At 38.7% G+C, this 19,943-nt stretch overlaps 1 long non-coding RNA gene across 2 annotated transcripts in view; it reads right to left on the bottom strand.

Moving 5' to 3' along the window:
* Positions 1-780: 780 nt before the first annotated feature.
* Positions 781-19,943, bottom strand: part of LOC132657039 (uncharacterized) — a 43,732-nt gene continuing 24,569 nt past the window's right edge. The window contains exons 1-3 of one of the 2 annotated variants that reach the window (XR_009594881.1): positions 8,529-8,595; positions 7,933-8,010; positions 781-2,910 (exon numbers count right to left, since the gene is read on the bottom strand). This is a non-coding gene — a long non-coding RNA (uncharacterized LOC132657039). Of the gene's footprint in view, positions 2,911-7,932; positions 8,011-8,528; positions 8,596-13,939; positions 14,005-19,943 lie in introns of those variants that run through there. The other variant, XR_009594880.1, reaches the window with a different exon arrangement.

Genomic DNA, 19,943 nt, shown 5'->3' with positions numbered 1-19,943 from the left:
ACATGGCTCTCTTGGTGTTAGTGCCCTACAGAATTCATGTTACAACTTGGCTGTATTATAGTGTATTCCTCTAGTAACTTCAGCAAAACACAAAAACAAAAAAAACCCTGCAGTTGTTTATTCATTGTCTTCTGAGGGAAAGGGAGGCAGATTGGTAGGAATTTCTAGTCATTCATCCTACTGATGTCATACAAATGGCTTAAATATAAGATAAGCATATATGAAAACATTTTTGCAAGAATAGTAGAATATGGTACTTAAAATATGTAAGAAATTCATATGGGCATGCATAAAGAGTTCTTTAAATATTGTTCTTATTCACTTTATATCTTTTTATGTGCATTAACTTTGCCTAACAAGAAAGGCTTGTGAATTTGCATATTCAAATTTTGCATGTTACATAATTCACATAATTCCCCAAATTCTATGTGATATATCCAAAGCCAGGGAAGTTCAGACATCTAACATTTAGCATAAAGTTTCTGCACATTTTCTTTGTGAGCTTTTGAGATTTTCTTTACAAAGTTTGAAATATTTTGGTGAGACACAGATGAATAAATTTTTCAGAAATATAGTGCCCCACCTAAAGTTCTGAATCATTCCTGTAACCCTGATGTGATACTGGTAAGAAAGAGTTGAAAACAGAGGAGAAATACAGGGGAAGAAAGAGAAATGGGTTACAATAAGTTTTATATATATAAAGAGAGAGAGAGAGAGATTTTAGAAATGTCCCAGTTAGCTTTTCATTTCTTTATGAAAGTAACGGAGGCAGTAACTTCGGAAGAGAAAAGCTTTATTTTAGCTCACAGTGCATGTCCTGTTGATAACTGTTACTTTGGGGTGAGGACTGTGGTGACAATGTATGGCAGAAGAAGCCCATTTACATAATGGCCAGAAAGAAGAAAGAAGAGGTGGAGGCTGAGGTCCCAATATCTCCTTCAAGGGCACAAAAGGGCACAACTACAGTGGCCTTGAAGACTTCTCATTAGGCACCCATTCTTAAAGGTGCCATGTGGATACCAGGCTTATAATGCATGGATTTTGGAGAGCACATTTCAAATAACGATGGCTAAGTGGAGGATAACCAGGAGAGTCTATCAGATGGATGCCTCCGTCCCAGAACCAACCCTCTCTTTCCACTGGAGAATGTCATGTTAGCATGGCTTATTACACTGTTTCCCCACAACTGAGCATTGGTTATTATTCATGGTAGGAATGCTGGATTGGGAAGTAGAAGAAGATTTCTTTTCTAGTCTTGCTTTTACTTTGTTTCATGGATCAAATTTATTTCTGGTCTTGGTTCTTAAGATGGTCACAGCACTGAGTTTATCACTAGGGAAAGCCAATCCCACGTCAGTATCCTATGACTGTTAAGGGATGGAGGGACTTTGAGCATCAAGGATGATCTGAGATGTGCGGTGTCTTGAGGTTCTAGAGGCTTCATTTCCAAGGGGATGAGAATGGATGGAAGCAACCACAGCATCTTTCTTATGTTCAAAGGAAATATACCTTCATTCATTGTAGTTCCTGGCCAAGAAGATATGTGGGACACTTACAGTTCCAAAGCACAAGGTAGCAATTTAAGTTTAATGTTATATTTCTTTTTAAAAATATTTTTATTTTAATATTTATTAATTATACTTTATTCACTTTGTATCCCCCATAAGCCCCTTTCTCCTCCCCTCCCATTCCCACCTTCCCTCCCTCTTCTCCATACACGCCCCTCCCCAAGTCCACAGATAGGGGAGGCCTTCCTCTTCTTCCTTCTGATCCTAGTCTATCAGATCTCATCAGGAGTGGCTGCATTGTTTTCCTCTGTGGCCTGTTAAGCCTGCTCCCCCCTCAGTGCAGCCAATCAGTTCATGTCAGAGGCAGTCCCTGTTCCCATTACTATGGAACCCACTTGGACATTGAACTGCCATGGGCTACATCTGTGCAGGGGTTCTAGGTTATCTTCATGCATGGTCTTGGTTGGAGTATCAGTCTCAAGAAAGACCCCTGTGCTCAGATTTTTTGGTTCTGTTGCTCTCCTTGTGGAGCTCCTGTCCTCTCCAGATCTTCCTATTTCCCACTTCTTTCATAAGATTCCCTTCATTCTGCCCAACAGTTGTCCATAAGTCTCAGCATCTGCTTTGATAGTCTGCTGGGCAGAGATTTTCAGAGGTCCTCTGTGGCAGGCTCCTAACTTGTTTCCTGTTTTCAATGTGCCTGCCATCAAGCGCATTTCTGTAATGTGGTTTGCCAGTGTGCTGACTTGTATGGTATCCCATTCCTTTTAGTTTGCTTTCTGTTGCTGCAACAAATACTATGACCATAAGCAACAGAGGGTTTGAAAAGGTTTATTTAGTTGACACATTTAGGTCATAGCCTATCATTGGGGTACTTCAGGTTGGAAACTTAATCAGGGACTGAAACAGAAATCAAGGAGAAACATTGTTGGCTTATGGGCTGCCTTATGCATAGGAGCTAAATTTCTCTTGTAGCTTATGCCCACCCGCCTAGGGTTGATGCCACCTGCAGTGGGCTGGGCCCTCCCACACCAATCATCCATCAAGACTATCTCTTGCAGACACAGGCATTGGCTAACCTGATCTGGCAATCCTTCAACTGAGGCTCCTGAAGATGATTCTGCCCAGCTGACAGCTGAAGCTAAACAGGGCAGCCCTGAAGTTTTGGCTTTGTGTTTTTGAGGATGTTCAATCCCAGAGTCAGGGGGATAACAGTCCTGAGCATCAAGTATAATCCCGTTGTTTAAGAAGCTTTCACTTAAGGAAGAGTCTAACAAATCGTATTTCTTTAAGTTGGCATGGTATGTACGTCATCAGCCTTTCCTCTTCAACTTTGAAAATCTTGCATGAGGGCTCTTTTCATTCCTCCACACCATTTTCTCTTTCTTTGACTATCTATTTGCTTGGGAGGAGAAAAGGGGGAGAAAAAAAGGAGAGGAGTTGAATGATTTGCAGAGGCATGTTTGCTTGCTCAATATGGTAAAGTGACATTTAAGGAACATTCTAAATTAATATTTTTTCCTCAGAAGTTTCATAATATGTTACTATGTAGCTGTAGAAGAAAATTTTGTACTGACAGATTTCGAGACTAAATTTAGGCACTGTGAATTCTATTGTCTGGTGTTCTATTAAACCCAAAACTCTATTAAACAGTTCTTCAAAGTTGCAGATATCTATTGCCACAAAAATGTCATGTAACTACTTTAAAACCCAAGTGACATATAATAATGACTTTATTTTTACTCATGAGTCTGTGGGTTTGATGGTTTGGAATGTCTGCAATGAGATGGGTGAGGTGATCGGCTTGCAGCGGGGCAACAGGATAGCGGTGCCCTCCGGTGTCTGCAGCTCTGGCTGGGAAAATAGCATTGACTTTCATATATCTCATCCCCTATGAGGCTAACCTGGGATTATTCACATGGTGAAGGCAGAAGAACATGAGGGCAAACACAAATGCAGAAGAACTTCCTTTGCTACTGTTACGTTTCTCCCTGTATGATTTGTCAAGGGCACTCGTGAGACTGAACACAGAGCCAGGGCAATATCGCAGGACAAGAGACATTCATGCACGAGGTCATTACTTCAGGAAATAAAATTAATTCACCTTAATTTCTGGCATATCTTTATGCCACTTTGTGAAAATGAACTTGTGTTTCATTATAATTCTAAAGGACACATTTTATGAAAAACAATGTCTATTTTGATGTGGAAATCAGTTGATCTTATTCTTGTTTTTGTAAATTGATAATCCACCAGTCGCTAATATTTAACATCCTGACAATATTTTGCTGACCACATGCCACATGTAATAAGAATTCCTATTTTACTTGATATTGGTAGGCTTGGGAGTTTGAGTAGTCACACAAAATTGTAAAATCTTCCCTAACTTAAACTTAGCAGCTTGAGAAAAAAATACTTTTTACTCAAAATAAGAATCGTATCAGTGCATACCTTGGTGTATGATTAATGGAAGTGATCTTAATTAGAAAGTTACTCCAGGCACTCAGAGAGTGTGATGGAATGAGGCATTAAAATAGGGCCAAGGAGAGTATGGTAAGTGGGAAATCAAAATGAGAGAGGGAAACTCAAGGTCAGTCCAGATGGATGTTGATACTACTTAGGGTGTTCCGTGGTACCCTCCTCATCTCTGGCCCTTCTTTATATCCCATCTTGTAAGCACCGAGCAGTTGGCTTTGCCATCTACAGGCTAATGAGTTATTGATGAGAATGAGGGCCCTGTGAATACCCACTTTTCTGAGGATCTCTTCAGACCATGGAGACAGGAAGCTGAATAGGAGGTGAAATTGATGGCCCATGTCCCGCTTTTGAAGAGTAAAGCTTGAAGAGCTTTATGTATATTGAACAACACAGAGAAGACAGGATATCAGAGCACAATCATCTCAATTATGCAGTTGGCAACGCAGAAGGAATAGTCTGTTAATTTGGCTAAACAGTGGCGTGTTTGTAGCTCCTGTTAATATTTTTAGTAGAGGAATGAGAAATTAGTAGATTGAATCTTATTCAGAAAAGTGAACTCTCCTATTCACTCTAGTGCCTTTCTGTTCGTCAGTTCAAAGTGATTCTCATCTTCCTAGCACCCTTGCTGTGGATGTGGGTGTCAAACGCTCCTGAAGAGGAATCCCTCGTGAGTCATAGGTGACTTGCCTGAGAGAAACATTAATTTCTCTTTTGTGCTAAGCTTAGCTCAGATTTGTCTTTTGTGGCTCACATCCTCTCAAGAGACCTGCTGGTAGAGCCATGTAGAACAAATACACCAAAAACGGAAAAGAAGTAAATCATTTCATTTGGGGTATATTTACAGATTAAGTTCTGACCTTCGGTAAAAAGCAAATGTAGAATTAAAATGGGCTTTCTTGCTTAAAATATAGAGTGGATTTGATTTCCATTCTTTGAGAGAATTCTGTTCCTCCACATCTTCTCCTTTGGAGCTGTTGCTACATTATGGGATCTTCCTGTGCTGTCGGGAGTTAATGACGGGGCTGATGATTCTTCCTTTGTTTGCTGAGCTACTTTCCCAGTTATGAAGTCACCAAGTCTTTGCTCTCAGTTCCTCCTCTGTCATACTCAGGGTGGTGTGTCAAGGAAACGCTGTTCTCTTTCTGTGCTTCCACCCTTCTTCAACTGAGTGTGGCTATCTGGTTTGCTTTGATGTAAAGGACACATATCACTTCTGAAACTGCTCTCAGAAGCAATATATCCTTCAATGTGCTTTCTCTGTGAGTCTGGCGTTGCAGCCATCAACTTTTAGTAGTTTCTTACATCTGTTTGGGACTCTGAATGATGCAATGAAGAGACTGTTAGCAGTTCTCTCCATTACTCTCAACCCTGAGACTTGAAGTCATTTGTTATTGCAGCCCAAATCTGAATGACATGAGCGGTTATACCTAGAATTTTAGTGTTGTTCTAATTAGCATATAAAATCAAGAATGGCAGTATATATTTTTATTTATTGTATTTATTTGGGGCATAATAAGGAAGATTCTGTTACTTTATATTTTTCTGGAAGCTATAGAGTGTTTTCAAGCAGAAATAGAAATAAATAAAGGGAGTACAAAAGCTCTGTACTTATGTAGTTTCTTATCAATTTAAACATTAGAAGAACAAAGAAAGAAAATGAAAATTCTTTCAACTATGACAAGGCACATCAAACCTTTGGGTATAATAAGTTCATGCTCAGGAAATATTTCCAATAGGACAATGGTTCTAAGAGAAAACCTAGAAAGAAAACATAAACCAATTGCCCAAAGAGGAAACCAGAGGCACCCTTTTAAGGGCTTTAAGATTCCAGGTATTGGAATGGTGGACATGGTTGACAATGAAGAAGGGGTACCGCAGGTATAAGTGTACACTCTAGAAAAGAGCTGCCATATTGATACTCGGAAGTCATTGGTGTAAAAAGATGAAGCCTACTAAGTTTTAAAACATTGCACTGCCAAGGAAATCGCTAGCTCATGGAAATCCAATGCTTTAAATGACCATTGGAGTTACATCTACCTATGTACAAGAAGGTTTCTAGAAGGCTTTTTGCATTTCAGGGATAGAGTTTCCTCTGATACCCATTGGTATGTATTCAAGGAATATGTTGGAAAAAGGAACACGATCCCAGAAGACAAAGGGAAGAACCACAGAAAACAAGAAGCTGAATAAAAGAGTATTTGCCCTTCAGAAAAGGGACCTTCAGCTTACTCAGAATATTAAATTTACCTCTGAGAAGTACTCCTATGATCTCTGTTGATCCCCCAGTGAACTGACTGCTAATGAATGATGTAGAAGAACCTATGTCTTAGGTCCGGAACCCTCAGCTTGACACTGTGAATGGTGAAGTTTGTGAGTCAGGTGAATAGGTTTTACTTGCAAGGATGGGAACAAGGCAACCTTTAGTACTCAGGAGGACAGTTTACTGCCATCATCAATTCTATTTACTATGATTTTCTGGCACACAAAGACTTAGAACTTATTTCGACAAGAAAAACTAAGAACCTGGAAGTGATTGATGTGCCCTTTTGGTACTAGCATCTTTCAAGAATCTTTCCATCAGCTCCAACTCTAGTAGAATGTGGTATCCTGAAGTCTCCAATGGGTCATAATGTATTTGATAAATAAGCTAATGTTCCTTTTAAGCATCCTTAGTTCAGGGACTGTTTGTTGCTTCATTATTGCCTACCCGAGTCTGACAGAAACATCCCTCAATAGAAAATAGAGCTCTCAACTGGATATTGAAGAAGCAAAATATTTTTAAACATCCCAGCTGTTAGTCAACAGGGATATAGTTTACTATACTAAAGAAATTCTTAAGCTACTCAGATGCAATCTTATTCTTATAACAAAAATGCCAGGCTGGTGAGATGACTCAGAAGGTAAAAGCTCTTTCTGTGCAAGCTTTGTTACCTAAATTTGATGTCAACCTATGGTGGAGAGGCAGAACAGACTCACAAGAGTTGTCCACTGACCTCTGTATTCATGCTGTTGACATGTGTGTTCCTGTTGTGCAGGTGTGCAAACACACAAATAATAATAATGAATAACATTTAAGAAGAGAGTACCTATTTGAAAAGGGGGAGAATTGTAGGAGCCAGATGGGTCTAGGATACCGGGAGAACACAGCTCACATAGTCAACTAAGCAGGGATCACAGGGGCTCACAGAGACTGAAGCAACAATCACATAACCTTCATGGTTCCAGGCTAGGTCCTCTGTGTACAGGTTATGGTTGTTAGGCTAGTGTTTTACAGGACTCCTAACAGGGGGAATGGGGTGTACCTGATCTTTCATCTGATCTTGGGACCCTCTCCTCCTACTGGCTTGCCTCAACCAGTCCTGAATGAGGGCTTTTGCCTAGTATTGTTGTCTCTTTTTATTCTGTGTTCAATGAACACCTCTGGGAGCCCTGCTATTTTTTGAAGGGAAACGGAGGAAGAGTAAATCTGGGGGAGAGGGGAGGTAGCAGGGCTGGGAGGAGTGTGTGTGAGGGAATGGGGAAGGGTGTAGGGAGGTGAAACTGCAGTTGGAATGTATTGAAAACAACAACAACAAAAAATAAAAGAAATAGTTACAGAGCCTAAAGTAGCTATCTCCTGTAACCAGGAAAGTCTTCCCCTCCAGGGGAGAGATTGGGACACCAACCCAGCCACAGAACCTTCGACTTAATTGTCCTGCCTAGAAGATGTGCTGGGGTAAATGTGGTGCAGAAACTGTGGGCGTGGCCAATCAGTGACTGCTCTAGCTTGGGGCTCATGCCATGAGAGGATGCTCATCCCTGACACAGCCTGGAGGGACAGGACCCAGAGGTTGGAGAGCTCGGAGACATAGAATAGAACCAAATACAGTTGGAAAAAAGCATCAATGAAATGATTCCTAATGATATTCTGCTACACACATAGGTTGGTGTCTAGCTCTGTTATTACCAAAGAAGCTTCATCCAGCAACTGATGACAAGAGATACAGAGATCCACAGCCAAACACTAGGCAGAGCTTGAGGAATCCTGTGGAGGAGAGGAAGAAAGAATTGTCGGAGCCAGAGAGGTCAAGGACACCACAAGAAAACTCACAGAACCAACTAATCTAGGCTCATGGGGGCTCAGTGAGATGGAACTGACAGCCAGGGAGCCTGTATGGGTCTGAGCTAGGTCCGCTGCACACACGTTACAGCTGTGCAGCTTTGACTTCTTGCGGGACTCCTAACTGTGGTAGCAGGCGCTGTCTCTGACTCTTTTGCTCGCTTTTGGGATCCCCTTTGCTTCTATTAGGTTGCTGCGTCCTGCCTTAACATGAGGGGCGGTGTCTACTCCTGCAACTTGCTGTGCCCTGTTTGGCTGATAGACGGAGGACTGCCCTTTTCTGAATAGAAACAGAGGATGAGTGCATGGAGGGGAGGGTGTGGGGAGTAATAGGGAGGACCTGAGAGGGGAAGGAGAGGGGAAGGAGAGGGGAAGCTGTGGTGTGGATGAAACATACGAAAGAAGAATTTAAAATGTTTTTAAAAAAATCGAAGTCTCATTACCCATAATACTGCAAAATTCCATCCTGATTGAGCATTATTAATACTGCATAAAAAGGTATATCTCAGGGTCTGAAAAGAAGATATACACAGTCAGAATCTGGAGACATAAGTAGTTGTAAGCATAAAGGGCAATTTAGGGAGATAATTGAATTTCATTACTTCTGATCCAGAAGCTGATTTCCTACTGGGACCAGAAAGAAATGTATTATAAACAACTTACTAGGCACATAACACATACAGGACCTCTATTGAATGCTACAAGATCACTATATCTAGGGTATTCTTGAGGCCAGCCAGGACACTAGACTTAAAAGAATTATGGTTTAATATTCTATTTAAATTCCATATTCCACAATAATTATGGATAAGTTAATGCATTTTTTCCCTGACATGAACCCAGATTTGACCCCATCCTTCAAAGGATATTAATGACAGAATGCCCAGTGTTTTTAGTTAACAACATAACAGTATTATATTCTGTACTTACACTTGCAAAGCAATTTTATAATGTCTCCTATTTACTTGATGGTACCCTGCAATGCCCAGGGAGCAGTAACTTAGACAGAATAGGCCAACCACAGTAACAAGCGAGGCATGTCTTATTATTGCCCTAATGGTAGACTTCTGATATTCAATTACTCAACAGTTGCCTGGTGCTTGAGCTTAAGACTGCTTTTCTGAGCAATTGATTTCTACTTCCCTCATGCCCTCTTTACATTGCACAATCAGTAATCATTTGGCAAATGCTAAATTTCATTACAATAAAATCTTGTTGGCCACTTCCTTGACTTTTCATCAACTAGTAACAAATTTATGTGGGGAAAAGTACAGTGATAGTACATTGATTCTCAAATATGTCTGAAAATTGTATCATTTGTAAGTTTTCAGGGTCTGCTAACTATGTTTTATCCTCCGGATTTCTAATTTAGTGTGAAAAGTATTTAAATTTTTCAGATAATTGTAATATAAGGCATATTCAAATTTACAAGTGCATCATTTAGAGACATGTAAAGCTGAGGTTATATTTATGCTTTTTTATTAACAACTGAATAATTTACGTCCTCTTAAAGAACTGTTTACTTTTATTTTAGGTGTTTTGCCTGCACGCATGGGCACGCATGTATGCCTTGTGCCTGTGGAGATCAGAAGAGGGTACTAGTCCTGGAACTGGAGTTAAGGACAGCTTTAGCCACCATGTGGGTAATGGGAATTGAACATGGGTCCCCAGCAGGAGCTGCCAGTGCCTTAAACAATGAGCTTTCTCTAGCTCCAGTTTCTTTCACTATTGTCCTCATCTATGAAGTCTGGATAAAATGTTACTGTAAGGTTTAAGCATTCCACATGCATAAAGCAACTTCAGAGGTGAGTAGGAAACATTTAGTAAATGTTTTAACGCTACATGAGCTATTAAATTCAAGGTGGCGGGGTTATTGAAGATTAACGGGGACTGACTTGCAGAAAAGGGGTTAAACATCGGAGAGGCAGCTCTCTGAGAAGCAGTGGCACATCTGAACATATGGCAGAGAGCAAAGGGCTGGTGCATTCTGGAACTGAAGTGAGCTAATGGAGGCCGGCACGCGGTACAGATGAGGGTGCCTGGGGAAAAGGCTGGAGCTAGTTTTTGAAGTGAGGCTCTGAGAATCAAGTGGCCTGTTTCAGGACTGGGTTTTTACTTTTGAATTAAGTGTTGCTCTCAACACAGTGCTTGGATTCATACAAAAGTGTTTGTATTTACAGTTCATGGTGAGTCCTGTTACAGTTAAAGGAAAAATCATAATTGTTGCGTTTACCTCTGTTAAACCTGCTCACCAGTACTCCATTTACTGGGTCTGAGAGAAGCTGGTCAGGTGTGGCAGGGAGGCTGGTGACTGTTACAGTCACGGATAGAGTATTATTTATTCTGGGGATTTAGGGTCATTTTTGTGTTATAAGATGGCTGATTCTAGAACTGTATCACTTTTGTCTGTTGATGAACATTAGCTCCAACCTATGATGGAGCTAACTGCTCTCAGATATTAGATGCAGGAGGCACTGTAGGTTCCATAAGAATTAGTGAGGAAGGCAAGCCTGATTTTATTATTATTATTAGTTCTGCTTAGAAACTTTTTTCTCAACCCCAGTAAAGGGAAAGGAAATCAAGACAACCCTGGTGGTCTTGCTGAATTAAGGACACAGATGTTAGACTTTAGGGAAACTGAGGCTGGCAGAATTTGGAAGATTAGTATTAAGAGTGAAGAGCTTCCTGAAGATACCTGATAAAACAGGGTCAGATGAAAGGGGAGGAGGTCCTCCCCAGTCAGTGGACTTGGAAAGGGGCAGGGAGGAGATGAGGGAGGGAGGGATTGAGAGGGAATGAGGGAGCAGGATACAGCTGGGATACAGAGTTTAAAAAAAAGAGTGAAGAGCTACCCAGAGAAGGAATTTTTAAAGATGGCACTTGGGGTTCTATTGAAAATTTAGTTGAATAAGTTCTATGGACCTTTAAGACTTGACAGAGTTTGGCAAAGAGCAATCATACAAAAAGGGCTGTTAATGAAGAACTGTACATCAAAAGATTATGGGGCTCACCTAGGGAGTCAAATAAAACTAACCAAGCTAGAATAGGGCATCCTGAAGACTGCTTAGGATCTTAGATAAAGACTGAGGAGAGCATAAGTCTTAGAGTTAAACCCCAAAACCTCTGAGTCAGGACCAAACCTTCATGGACAACAAACACAAAAGGCCCCCAAAGAATGAGGTTCATTTTGTGGTAAGGTCCCAGCCAGGTCAAGACTAGCAATGGCAAAAGGAAAATAGAAGCCACATGCTGAATAACAAGCCATTCACAATGTCAAGGTCCAAACAAAACTTGTATGATACTTGAAAAAGAATGAAAACATAAGTCAAAATAAACAAGGGAAACATATCCACAAAATGGAAGAGATAATGAAATCAGAATATAAGCTTAAATGTTTACTATAAGCATGCCAGCAGTTTAAAGGAAACATAAATTAAATAAGAAACAAATTATTTTATTTAAAAGAACAAATGAATGTTCTTGAGATGAAAATTACAACATGCAAAAGAGAATACTTTCTTGGTGCACCGGAGAACAGAATACTTAAAGACACTCAGTCACTTTGAAGGTAGAAAAATATAACATATCCAAACTAAAACACATAAGGAAAAAAAAAGTTTAGAAAAAAAAAAAAAAACAAATGGAGTGCTACAGATTTGGACTCACTCTTCAACAAAATTTAAAAACATTTGATATCAGTCCTAGAAAGTATGGAGGGTTGGGTGAAATAATATTTGTCTCAATAATGGCTGAAAAAAATTCTAGATTTGAGAAAAATTAAATAAATTGACAGAATCCAGAAACTCAACAAAATGTAAGCATAAAAAACATGGAAGAAAATTTGCACAATATAATAAAATTACTGAAAATCAAGTATAAAGAACAAAATATGTGAATAGCCGGATAAAGAAAGGACATGTCACCTATAGACAAACAAAGATGTGAATGACCAGAGACAAGAACAATGATTCTACAGAGTTGGGAGAGAAACAAACAACATAAAACCAAAAACCAAACCAAACCAAACCAAAACAAAAAAACCATTGGCATAAGGTTTTTTTGGTATAAGTATTTAAAAAAAAATAAAAATGAAATAAGGACATTTTAAGAAAAACAAAAAACAAACTATTTTTGTTAGATCATATCTTGGCAAGAAATACTAAAGAGAAAATTTTCAACTGAAAGAAAGAAAATATTTGGTGGAAATTCAAATTTTCATAAAGGTACAATGAGCATTGGGACAATAGGTAACTAGGTATTTACTATAGATAAATAATAAACATTTCTTTCATTAAACTTCTTTAAGAATCAATGACTTGGGGAGTTGGAAACAAATTGGAAGTAAAGTGTGAAATGACAAAGGTTGGAAGGAATAGAAAAATGCATGTGTGTGGTCCTGAAATTACACATGAAGTTCTACAATCATTTGCAAGTAGATTGAGATAATTTTAATGATACTGTAAACTTTAGAACAACCAGAACAATAAAATCAAGAGGTATATAGTTAATAAGCTCAAAGAGGATGGTTTATTACTAAAAAGAAAAGTCAACTTTTTATAAGGATGAATAACAAAATAAAGCAAAAAGGAAGCAAAGACAGGTATAAGAGATTAGTGGCAAATGGCAGACCCAAATCTAACCAGATAAAAAACTTTAATGTACATAGGTGTGCCATATCTACCTTGATGCAAAAAGACACCCTAGGGAGTTTATAAATCATTAGCAAACATGAACAGAAATTGGGGTTGTCTTCATTATGGTGAGAAGGTAGGGGAGCTTTGGAGAAATGCTGGTGTTGGTGTACTCCACAAACTTCATGAGTTGACACCTATTCTCTAGGTTCATGTGTTGATGGTACTTAGGTGAGTAAGTTGACAAACAGGTATTTTTGGAGTGGTTACAAAAGTGAGCTCTCTCTTGTAGGCTTGCTCTGCCCAAGCTTTCTTCTACTCTGTTAGCTTGGTATTTGGCCATCTGATGGCTGTGATGTTTTTGTTCTTCACAAACTCCAGTACTGTAAGAAATATGTCTTGTTTTGTTTTGTTTTAGAAACTGTACAGTCTCCAGAATTAGGTCATAGTAACAGAAAATAGACCAAGATAAGAGGTATTATGAAGAGTTACTTCATTAAGTAGATAGAAAACTCATATGCATATACTCATAATGACAATTTCAAATTACACAGAGCAATGTGGCAGGCCTAAATAAAAAAATATTGACAATAATAATGGTTAATATCAACTTTTTTTTTTTTTTGCTCAGCAAATGATGAACAGATAGAAAGTCAATAACATAAAATTCTTGAAAAACATCATCATAGTACTAATCAAGCCAACTTCACGGACATTTCCTGAATACTGAAGCCAATGACAATGTACCATGCAAAGCCGTGTAGAGAGCAAAGCTAGGCTATGTTATTTCTTATGAAACAAGACCTACATATTTTAATCAACTAAGATCCCATAGAGTGCTTACTGACAATAATCAAATTAAATTAGATACAAATATAAAATGACATTTAAAAATTTTCCAAATAATTGGAAATTAAACATGTAAACCGTCCAGCGGCCAGCTAAATAAGAAAAAGAAAATCTGGGCAATACCTTGAGCTAAATGATCATTAGATGGCCATAGGCAGGTTTTCAGCTCAAACACAGATGAGAAGTAAAACTTCAATCCCTACAATGGCTCCCACAGGATATTGAGAGCTCTGAGTCTATGTTTTATAAAAGAAGAAAGATTTTAAAGGAAACGATTGCAATCCCATCCTAAAAGCTAGAAATTAAAAAGGGAAATTAGCTACAAATTAGGAGAAGAAAAGAAATACAAAAAAAACCAAAAAACTTGAGCTTACCCATATAATATAAAAGCAAGTACAGCAAGGCATCCAGAGGAAGGCATAATAGAGAATCTGCATTCCTGAGATAGGAAAACATTTCTTAAGTTACTGAATATATAAACTTAAAACTTTTATGAACAGCCTCAAAACTAAAAACATCAGCTCCCTCAAAGACAATGTTAATAAAATGAAATATCTAGCAATTCACAAAATATATTTGCCATTCATACAGGTCTTACATACAGAAAACAGTTTTAGAGTATCTTAAGAGTAAACATCAGTATTAAGTAATATAAATTAAAAAGGAACAAAACATTTGAGGGTACTTAAAAGAAGACCTACAAAACAGCAGGAATTCATGGAATGACACCGAGCTTCTGGGTGGCTTGAGTCTGTGTCTAAATGCATATTGTAGATACAAGCATGTAAGATATTTCTGTTGTTAGTGATGAACTTACAATATCAGGGCTTAGGCAAACAGTATCGTTTTATCAATATAACAATAGCTAAATAAATGTACACAAATTTTAGCCCATCATCCTCTTCAATGTAATTATTTTTATATTTTGAGAAATATTTGACATTATTGCATGAAACCTAAAACACATTGGTCTTTGACTTTTCTATATGTGGTAGTTTCAAAATCTATCAATATCCAAGAGAATGTTTGTCTTTGAATCTGTCACCTAGTTCACCTAAAAAAGGTAATTGAAAATTTGGTGACCATGTGGACAGCTCACAGGATTGTAAACAGCGAACAATGTGATCCCATTTGTCTTCTAGGCAGAAAACAGACCAGACAATAACAGAGACTAAGGCAGGCATAACAGTGTCAACCAATGAAATGAGTGCAGAAGTTACTGTGATTAATCAGGCAAGATAGGAAACCTGGAATCAAGTCGGTGGGGACAGACATCAGAGATCATGTAGAAGATGCTTTGCACAGTTTGTTTTACCAAAAACATAATGGTCTACCATGAAATCCCAGCTGTCAATTCTATTATAGATAAACTTTATTCTCTTCCTGGCTTATCAAATTATATAAGGTAAAGCCCCTTCCCACTTCCCAGTCTAGTTTCCTAATAGCCTTCCTGGAAACCATTTCTGCTGGGTACCAACCATAGTAACCTGACCTTGAAACACGACATCTTCAGTCACTGTGCTTGCTGGCAGCTTTTACTTCATTCAGGTTTCACTTGAAATATCAGCTCCATGCCTTTTTCTTCATAAGATGTCTGGCCAGCATATTATTCCATTCTATTTAGCAATACCACTAAGGTTATTTGTTCATTTTCTTATTGCCTGCCCATTTAACTGTCACTAGAACATCAACTTTTTAAGAGTACCTTGGCTATTCCACTTCCTAAGGAATTCCAATGCCTAGAACAGAGTCTAATACAACTGTGTTCAAGTGGCAAAAGTGTGAAAATATTAAAACTATAAAAACACATCATTGTAAAATTTGTAATTTTACGCATGTCTGAATTAAATAAGTTGTAATATTTTAGAGACTTATACGCCTAACTGTAAGAGTAACTAAACATAATCATCAAGAGAGTACTTATCACCTTCTAAGCTTTATCTGATTTTTGAGCCATCCATCCATCCATCCACCATCCATCCATCCATCCATCCATCCATCCATCCATCCAGTATCAATTGGAAACCTATGGACATATCAAGAGGAAGGCTTGCACAGTTCATAGGTACAAAATAGAGTATGTGACAGAACAGGACATACGGAAATGGGAGAAATAATTCATAGAGAAACTGAGGGAGTGAAAATTATTGGGGAATGATTTGACATTTTAATGTGGTTCTTTAGAAATGTATCCAGTAGAGTGACAAAGAACTTTGCAGGCAGAGGGAACAACTTAAGCAAAAACTTATAGCAACTGGGTTAGTTGGGTTTCTGTTGTGGTAAAACACCATGACTGAAAGCAACTTGGGGAAGAAAGAGTTCACTTCATCAGATGACACTCCTGTCACCCTCCACTGCTGGAAGAGTTCAGGGTAAGATCTCAAGGCAGAATACTGGAGGCAGGAACTGAAGCAGAAGGCATGGAAGAGTGATCCTTAAAGCCACTGTGGACTTTTTCCATGGTTTGTTCAGCCTGCTTTCTTATACCATCTAGGACCACCTGCCTAGAGGTGGGTGACACTATATCCACAGGGAGCTGGGCCTGTCCTCATTAATCATTAATTGAAAAATGTCCCGCAGGCTTGCCCACCGACCACTGGGTTTGGAGCATTTTCTCAAGTGAGGCTGTGCACTTCTCAAAGGACTCTCCAATTTATGTCATGTTGACATACAACTGGTCAGTACTGCATCTGAGGAAGTCACTTGCAATTCAAGTAAAGTGTGAGTTGGGTGGTGGGTTGATGGAAGAGAGGTTCTAGAAAAGTATCTTGAGATCTGATAATGAAAGAGATTGAATTCCATGAGTAGAACTTTAGCAGATAACAGCATTGATCAAAAGTCTTTGTCTAAAAAAATGTGGCCAGGTTGTGATTTAAAAGAAATTCTTATAAAAGAGAATAAGTTTACAAGGTATAGAGATTAGTGGAAATATCATTACCAATTTTCAGGTAAGAGGTGATAAAGGTCTGCTAAGTCATGAACAATATGAACAGACTGCTGAGAACTGACTTCAGGATTAGAATTGATGGTCTTAGGAGCCACAAGAGATCGAGGAGAAAAAAAAAGGGAGATGGAGCTGACATTGGGTTTCTGGTTGGACGTGCTCAGATGGAGCAGTAATTGATCTACTGTGACCTATAATTGATTGTCCCCGAGGTTTACCTCACTCCCTTCATTGACCTTTCTCCCCAACCTTAACTCCAGAACAAAGGTTTCCTTCTAGTTTGGCCTCATTAATACTTCTTTTCATTCACCAGGTAGAGAGCCTGCTAGGTAATCAATCTGCCCGCGCAACCTTTCCCTTTTTCTGTGTGTCAGCCACTGACTATCTCACAGATTGGTTCAATATCCTCCTCTCAATTTCGTCAGAACCTTCACTGGGCACCTGGAGAGCTATTTCACAGCTCGTGTGTGCTCAGCTTCTGAGTACATGCTTACTATTCATTCAACTTTTACTTACAATACCCTTGGTCCACTTATACCAGTCCACAGATAAAAGCAGCTCTATTCTCCATGCCTCTAAAGGTTTGTTCTTAGTCCTTGTGTGACATAACAGATTTCTGTCTGTGGGTTCAATGTTGGAATGAGTGCTGCAGGAGGTAAATGGTGAGTGTGCGTAAATGTTTATTTTTCAGAGCTTACATCTTAAGTTAATTAATAGGTGGAATTTTCACCCTGTCTTTCTTCATTTTTCTTTCCACATTCTCCCCCTTTCTGATACCACTGCTAAAAGCCGATTAAGATGTTTCCCTAATACATGAAAAGAGACTATGGAGACAGCCATCTTCCTGAAAACACCCTCTGCAGAATCACATGAGAGGCAAATGGAGCTTCAGTCCTATGTGCTTTAGGCTTGGAGTTCCTCAAGCGAAGTGGAGATTGATTGAGTGTACTAAAAGGGGTGCTCCAGAAACTACACAGGGGAGACTGAAAAATGTGAACAGATACCCCCAATTTCTAGATCATGTGAAGATGTGAATGGGTTCATTCACTACTGTTTCAGGGAAGAAATACAGTGGATGGCTTGAAACCCAGAGCAGCAAATTTGGACTCCCACAGGAGAAAGAATTTCCAATTTGCTATTTTATAAACAGCTGGAGTAACCCTGCCCACACTAAATATACTTTTAAGAGAGTGTTCAAAGTCTAGATAGATGGTCACAGTCAGAGATGTCACTAAAGGAAATTCTCCACAGGTGCAGAGTTGGTTAGATGAGACAAGCTATGGGCTTTCTTCCCACGTCAGGGCTAAATACAGCATTATTATTATTATTATTATTTCCATTACTGTATGTATGTGCATGTTTGCATGTGGCACCTGAACACATTTGTATGGATGTGTGTGGAGGCCAGAGGCCAAAGTTGGATATCATCCACAACCTCTCCTCACCTTATGTTTTGAGACAGTGTCTCTGAGGAATCTGGAGTTCATGGATTTAGCTAGGCTGGCTGGCCAGGGAACACCAGGAATCCTCCTATCCCTGCATCCCCAGTGCTAGGATTGAAGGCATGGACCAGCTGTGCTCACCTTTGCCTTGGTTCTGAGGGTCCAAACTCAAGTCCTCATATTGACTGAGCCACCCAGCAGTCCACAGTCCTCATCCTCTCTTAGTGAATGAATTTCACAAAATATTGATTACAGGAATAATAACATGAAGAGATGTGATGGGGAAGAATCTTGACCATTCTTAATGTATCATAAAAAATAAATGTTATCCAAAGGGTACAAAACTGATTTTGTAGATATTTGAGGTCTTTAAAAATATAAACAAAACATCTACTTACTGTGCAAATAGAATTACTTAATTTTGTACCAAAAGTGAAAAGAGAATCGATAATATATAGCATGCATGCTTCTGAAAAAGTTGTAATATTGTCCAGTGTGGAAATAATTAAGAAAATACTTAATTGTTAGGGATAATTTGCCTTGGTTGTCAAGCTGACATATTTAAGAAGAAGAAACATCAACTGAAGAATTTTCTCCATCACATGGCCAGTAGGTATGTTTGGAACTAATCAATGTAGGAGAGAGCCAGCCCATTGTGAGTCTACCATCCCTAGACAAGGAGGTCTGGGTTATATTATATAAGAAAAGTAGTTGAACATGAACCTAAAGGAAGCCAGTAAATGGCATTTCTTCATGGTTTCTGCTTCAAGACCCTGCCCTGAGTTCCTGTCTTGGCTTCCCTTGATGGTAGACCATGAATTGTAAATTAAACAAATGCTTTCCTCCCTAACTTAGCTTAAATGATTTTTTTTCCCCCACAGCAACAGAAAGCAAACTAGGTAAGGCATTTTATTTCACGAAACCCAGTGCTCAGCATGCATGGGAACTCTATATTTCTAAGTACTTTTTAAGTAATTAACTTGCCTTCACAGCTACCATGGGAAACCAGTGGAGCTGAGGCCTTACTTAACAGATGAGAAGATTGAGGCCACATACACATAGACATCAAGTCTGTCATTTTTCAAAAAGTTTGATATTTTGTGTGTTTTTAAAAATTGCTTTCACCCTTTATTTCAGATAAGAAAGCAAGTATTTGCTGAGATTCATTCATTGAGATTGACCTGAATTTAAAGGTGATTCTTTTGCCGTTGTTCTGTTTTGGTGGGCTCATTCTTTCAGTTCAGCTGATAATTTTTCATTAACTCTAGTCACAATATATTAAAAATTGTGACTCATTTTGTCAGTCTACAAAAATGCTTGACTTATTAAATTCCATTAAACAGGTAAATTTAAATTTCAGTGCTCTTAACTATCCTACACGCTACAATTGTTTTTTTGTTTGTTTGTTTATAAATGGAAGGAAAAAATCAAAACCAACTTGTTTGCCATTGGCTAAATCAATTTGGAGTTCAAATGACACCATTTTTATAATCTATTATTTGGCATGCAGAAATATGCTAAATTACTACATTAGCACTGAGTCATTCAGAGTAGTGTCTGCTGGAAGCTCACCAATAGAATCCCAGGGATTGGATGCCATCCCTACAATGACAGTAAACACTGAGTTGGCTACAAGTAGGCTGGCATCTTTACTGAAACACATAGTTTTTCAGGTCTTCATCAGATGTGACACTAGAGATCCCAACTTTAAGAAATGTATTTTTTTACTTCATATAATAATCATGTACCAGCATCCACGTCACATATTAAATAATTCTGAATGTGTTTTAGGCAGTTTGGGAAGAATTTGGTACTCTGTCAGGTGTTTTACTGTGAGGTTACAAGTGCAAAGTATTGGGGTTAGCACATGATTTTAAAATATAAATATTAAGATTGATTGCATGGGTGTACTAGGGCTCCAATGACAAGGTACCAAAAACAGAGTGGTCAAGAATAGCTGAAGTGGGTTGTCTGTTTAGTTCTGAAGGCTCA

This window comes from Meriones unguiculatus, chromosome 10, assembly GCF_030254825.1.
Source record: "Meriones unguiculatus strain TT.TT164.6M chromosome 10, Bangor_MerUng_6.1, whole genome shotgun sequence".
Taxonomy (NCBI): Eukaryota; Metazoa; Chordata; class Mammalia; order Rodentia; family Muridae; genus Meriones; species Meriones unguiculatus.
Note: the sequence above shows the minus strand (reverse complement) of the source record. Positions and strands in the feature narration are given on the sequence as shown.